Source organism: Calonectris borealis, chromosome 21 (assembly GCF_964195595.1).
Source record: "Calonectris borealis chromosome 21, bCalBor7.hap1.2, whole genome shotgun sequence".
NCBI classification, from domain to species: Eukaryota; Metazoa; Chordata; class Aves; order Procellariiformes; family Procellariidae; genus Calonectris; species Calonectris borealis.
Window position 1 is genome coordinate 4,255,054 of NC_134332.1, and position 6,000 is coordinate 4,261,053.

Consider the following 6,000-nt stretch of genomic DNA (forward strand, 5'->3'; position numbering starts at 1 on the left):
TCTCTCCTGGACCTCCTACACACACCGCACAGAGGCTTTCATCAGCCGATTACTTCTGGGCTGCTACACACATACACACAACACAGGTAAACACCCACCTCTGGACCTTAATCCTGCAAAGATCGCAGCAGCATTTATCAGAGTGTGACTGCTAGACCTCCCACACACAGAGAGCAATTTAATTTGTGTATCACAGAAGAATATTAACCCTGCTCTATCCTCCTACAGCCCTGTGCACACATATCACACAGGATGCAGACCTTGCATGGGTGTTTGTAAATATTAACACTTTTGAAAGAAGTTATTCCTCCTTTGCCCTTGCTGCAGAAGCAGCGTATTGGGTGGGCATAGGGGAGAATTCACTTTACAATTGTGCCAAACAACAAAAAGATTTTTACACTTTGGGAAAAAAGTCACCTTTTAGATACTTTTCTACTCTCCGCACTCCCAAAGACATCCAAGATTACCTGATTTTCTAAAGATACACCCAAAACAGGCACAGTTAAAGCCTCTCCGGAGAAGCCCAGCTTTGCTAGTGACAAATGCGAGTGTAAAGCCTATGCATATGTGGCGGGGCCATTTTCAGGAGGCGGCTCAGCATCTGGGAGCCGGAACAATCACTGCTGGAACAATCACTGTGACTAGGGCCGGTGCTCCCATTGCTGATGCCCATGTGTTGGGAGCACATGGAAGTCACCCCCATCTCAGTCTGTGGGGACACCTAAGGCTGTGTCTGATGTACGGAAACATGTCTCCTCCCTCCCCTCTTCTGTCACTTCCCATTTTTGCGGTCTCTCTTCACTGAAGGACTGTGAAGACATCAGGGGCCAGGAGGGTCCCCTCCTTCTGTAGACCCCCAGCCCAGCAAGGCCCTAGGGCAGGGGGACACAGCGGTGAGTGCTGGCTGGGAGACAGCAGGGCTCAGCATGCATTGAGGTTTTCTTACCTACACAGAGATAGATCACCAGCTTTTCCCACTGGAAGAAGGCAAAGAAGAGCCTCCCTGCTACAGATCTGGCATTCATGCTGTCTCCATACACATCCTGCAAAACAGTGGAGATGACACCAGTCAAAACCAGGACTGATAAGCTTTTGCCTGGCACTTTTCCAGAGACACACAGGCTGGGTGCCCATCCTGCAAGTCTACACTTCCCGATGCCATGCTTCCATCCCTACAGCGTTGGTCCCCCCATGTTCTGTCTGCTGGCCCATAAGACCCCCGTGCATGGAGGAGAGCAGCTGTGTTGGGTCAAGCCCTTCTCTCACTGTTTTGCTGGGTGCTCTGGCCTGTTGAAGCAGTAGATAAGCACTTAAACTCCCTGCCAGCATAGGCAGGTCCCACCCATACCCTGAGCCCCAGAAGCAGGCTCTGAACCAGAAACAGTGATCAGGATCAGTGCGGCTCATCCCACCAACTGCACAGGACCCATGGTCACAGCTAGCATGCCCAGTAAGCACTGGAGGCAGCTAACTGCTTTCCCAGGGACGTTTCCATCTCACAGCCCCACAATCTGCTCCTCCAGCAAGGGAAAAGAGAGCCCACAAAGTGCTGCTTTGACTGCCAAGCAATAAAGTCCTGTGATCAATCCTCGTAAGCCATGGAGTTTGTAGTGTTTAGGTGTCTGAGTTTGACTGACAGCCTTAATTATATAGGGACAGCGTCACAGCTCAAAGAGACGATTGCTGGTTCAAGCTGGTAAAAAACAGCGATAATATGCTCCTCTCTTAGAGGAATGGTGCAGAAAGCAAGAGCTCAGCTTACCCATCTGATGGCGATCACCTAATTATCCTCAATGAGCTAGATACAAATCCCAGCTCAGCAGTGGGAAGTGCTCTGTGGTGCTCTCAATCCACCCTCTTCCCCCTATATCCTGGCCTGGAAAAAGACCTTTACGAGGCTGATTAATCCATCCAAGCAGATCCTTCTGCTCACTGCCACTCAGCTGGGAGCACTACTGCCCTCTGAAACCCCTGGCCATGCCAAGGAGCTCCCCCCTGCTGCTGCTTCCCCTGGCCATGCCAAGGAGCTCCAGCGATCCCCCAGCTGTGGGCAGCACCTGCAGTGCGTCAGGGCTGGGCTTAAACGGGAAGTCCTGGTAGCCTGGTGCGCTTTGGGAAGGCAGGGTGTTTTTCTGGGTGGATGGATGTACTTTAGGGGAAGGGTGTTGGGAGTGTTTCCCAGAAAGATCTTAAGACAGTGGTGTAGAAAGAGCTAGCTCATCTTTTCTGGCTTCAGACATACTGTGGGCATGGGAGCGGGTTGAGTGGGTGCCCTTCAAAGGCTGCTTTCTTTGCTTAAAAATCTGGGGAAGGAAAGAGTTCTTTTACCGCTTTTCCTGCAGGCAAGCCTTGCAGATTCACACTTATAAATGGGGTCTCCCTTTCTCCTGCTCTGTCAAACTTTGCAGTCAAAGCTAGATGCAATGCTTTCAGTCTCCAACTAGACTTAGGGAGAAAATCTTCAGGTCTGAGCAGCAATTTTGTATTTGCAACTTCCCATCCCTCTCATCTGTCCCTGGAGTTAATATCAGCCTGGCACATGTAGGAGTTTCTTGCTGTTTGCTGCTGCTATGCTTTCCCCAGGGGCAAGCTAAAGCCGAGGGAGGGAGAGCAGGTACAAGGAGTCCCATAATAAAATACAGCAACCACAGGGGATTAATTTAACATTTTGCTCTTAAGTGAAGGAAAGAGGCAGGGTCAAGGCAGGTAGAAGATCCCATTTCCTTCTTATCCTCAAGACACAATCATCTGAAACCAAGCCATTGCATCTGTCCTGCACACAGACTGGAGCAGGGGGTGGAGGACAAACAGTTTGAGAAAAGGTCTCGTTGCTTGACAGAAATGCAACTGGGTTTCTTCATGCAGCTGGGGCTTTCACCGGCACCACTGTCCTTGCATTAAGCAGAATAGTTCCAAAAGTCTGCACAAAAGTCTGCCCATTTTTATTTCTCTCAAGCCTTTCAGGCTTCTTTTCACAGTGGTTTTTTCTTTTTCTGTGTGATCTTTTTTCTCCCATTTTAATTAAAGTATTTTTCTCCACAGCAGGAAATGTAAACTATGCAGCAGACAATCTTGATATATAGTTTAAAAGATGAAAAATTATTTAGCAAAGCTATTATCTTCAGATATGCACAGAAGCAATCACTAGGCCTGTTCCTAGAAGCCAGAAAAATTAAAGAAAAAAGGGAAAAGAGGGATGCTACTCCTTTAAAAACTAGAAAAAAGTGATGAACAAGTTTTTAATTCTGTGCCTAGATTTTTGGCAAAGAAAAAGTCATTCCTCTTAGCAAAATGCAAGAGCTTTTCCCTAAGAAAATCCAAGAGCTGAGGAGTAGCTGAATTCTTTTGAAATCTGCTGCTCAGTATTCTCACTGAAGAAGGGCTGGCTGCTAAGCACTAGTGAAAACCTCGTTTTGTCTAAGTTTAATTGGGAGCTGAGTGCTGCTGAAGATGTGGTCTGGGTTGTGTGTGCTGACTATATCCGGGGTTTGGAAATCAGCCCTTAGTGCCTGTGCTGTACGCTGTTCTTGGCTGCACAGGTGATCTGAAGGGGAGCCAATTTACTACTCCGTGCCTCAGTTTCCCCACTTGCAAAATGGAGATTATCACAGTTCAGACTACAAACCTAAAATCATTGGCATAGAGCAGCTACGATGAGTCACTGCAGCAGACCAAGAATAACACAAAAATACCTAAAGAGATGAGGCACTCTCCATTCTTCAGAGAGCAATTGATTAGTTGAGCTATAGTGTGATTTTTGTCCATCAGAGATTACAAACTTGAAAAAAAAAGGGCCTAGAAAATGAGAGTGCATTCTTGCTGATTCTCTTTCCCTCTTCCCACACACTCCCAGCCTCTGCCTCCCCTGCTCCAGGAAAAAAAAAAAATTAAAAATCAACTTCCCTAAATATTGCTTCTCTCACATCAGCCCAGCAGGAGAGGCAGAAATCAAATTATAACCACTGAAATAACCATCAGCACTTAGTGCCAGGAGGGTGGGTGGAGACACTGGAACATTTTGCTTTAGGTTTCAAAAAAAAAAAGAATCTGTCTTTATTAAAATAAACAAGTGCAAAAGAAGAAACAGAAAGAAAATCAATATCAGCTGCATTTACAAGAGGGAGATATCAAGCAAAGAGTGCTCCATCCAAAGAGACGGACGAGAGCTGCAGGAACCAGACCCCCTCTGTCCTTCTCCTCTCTTGGAAGACATTTTTTTCCCTCCTCTCCTGATTCTGTGCTTCCTCTCCTCGATGTATGTCTTGTTGCTTATGGAAAAGTCCTAGAGAGAACTTTTTCCTACGGGGACAACAGGAGGAGGAAAAGCAGAGCAATCCACCTTGTGTCCACCAGATAATTCAAGACAACCTCTATAAAGGGTATCACACTTTTTTTGATACCTACAGAATCTGGCAATAATTTGGGCAGAATTTGCTGGGTTTATACCTCTTCAATTCTTTGTAGATAAGAACAGATAAATACCAGGATTGTCACATCCAGATATTTTTACAGAGTTTCTCTCCTGCAGGGATTATTTCAGGAAAAAGCATGTGCTATATGGAAATGCTGTTGCAGGCTTTCTGTTCATCTCCACGGCTCTCCCTGGTTTTTGGCTAGAGGATTGGTAACTTCAGGAACCAGCAAACTAACAAATTTGCTCATTCTTTTCCAAAACCCAGCTGCCAGCCAGCAGGATATTATCATGCAAGACCTGCACCAGGGCTTGATTCAGACCGATGTGTATTTGAAGACCATCTCTCTGCCTGTGTAAGCTCAGGAGGTGAAGCCAGACAACGTGGCAGCAACGGGGTCTGAGTTAGCCCAGGGCACGGGCAGCTTTCCTCAGTGCACCCAGGCAGATGCATTTGGGGCACGCTGGGTTACAGGTCCTACTGCCCAAATTAGCCCTAGATCTACCTGTCTTGCTGCCTGGCTAAGCACAGCTGGTCTCTTTGGGGAAGGTTTGTTTGGGCCTGTGTAGAGAGGGGGAATGGTCTCAGGCGTGCCAAGACCAGGGACCCCGCCACATACAGCTATGAGGAACCACTGCACAAAGCACCCACCGTGCATTTTGGAAGATGCCAGCTCACGAACACACACTCAGGCCCATGTTGCAGCACTATGTGTACTTGTGTCTCCTCTGGTCCCAAGGAGATGGGGTGATCCTGCAGCAACAGTCAGCAGCTCAGACTCAAGGCTTTGCCTAGTTGGGGACAGCAGACCATTGAGCATCGCCGTCCCCCAAACCTCCCTCCGGACCTTGTTCCTGGAAAGCCACCGCACCTGCAGCAGCTTTGCCTCCATGGAGGGGTTAAAAATCCAGTTGAGTTGCAGAGGAGGCTGAGGCGGTTTTGCGCTCCTGCAGTGCCATCATGTGCTTTAGGAATGCACTGCAGAGACACTCCTGGCTGACAAAACTTGCAGGGGCTAAGGAGGCAGAGGAGCTGGTGAGCAAAACCTCAGTGTCCCTGGGTGTCCCTGGAGGTGGCATGTCCCAGCTCCCAGCACTGACCACCCAGGAGTGGGAAGTCCCGTGGCCACCACTGCCACATGCACACCGAGTAGGCAGTCACAGGGCAGCCTTGTGCCGTGATGCTCTCTGGGTGACCAAATGTTTCAGCAATCTTGACATCCTTCAGCACAGGAGTGAAATCAGCCCCATATCCTACAGGGCTGTTGAAGGCTACGGAGGTCTCAGAGGGGAATAGCAGAAGATCCCCCAGCAAAGGAGCCACGGAGTGGAAAATGGGGATTTTGCCCTCTATTTCACCTGGAAAATTCCCCATCCTGGAGATTCCCAGCAGACCCTTCTTGCTGCTTAATAAACCCTGCTCCAGCCATGGCAGGTCCTCAGCTCCTGTCAGCGGGCGCTGTGCCACATTGTTAAGAAATCCATGGGAGAGAGCGCTCATTAACAACGCCAGCAAACGGCGTCATGATGCCTTGACAGCACCTATGGTGACAGCTGCAAAGTGCCCCGATCAGCGACGGCAGCAGCGA

General features: G+C 48.6%; 1 pseudogene; it reads right to left on the reverse strand.

The window, feature by feature from the left end:
- The window catches only part of LOC142091568 (CMP-N-acetylneuraminate-beta-galactosamide-alpha-2,3-sialyltransferase 4-like), a 13,588-nt pseudogene extending 7,802 nt beyond the window's left edge, over nt 1-5,786 (reverse strand).
- Nucleotides 5,787-6,000: the final 214 nt, after the last annotated feature.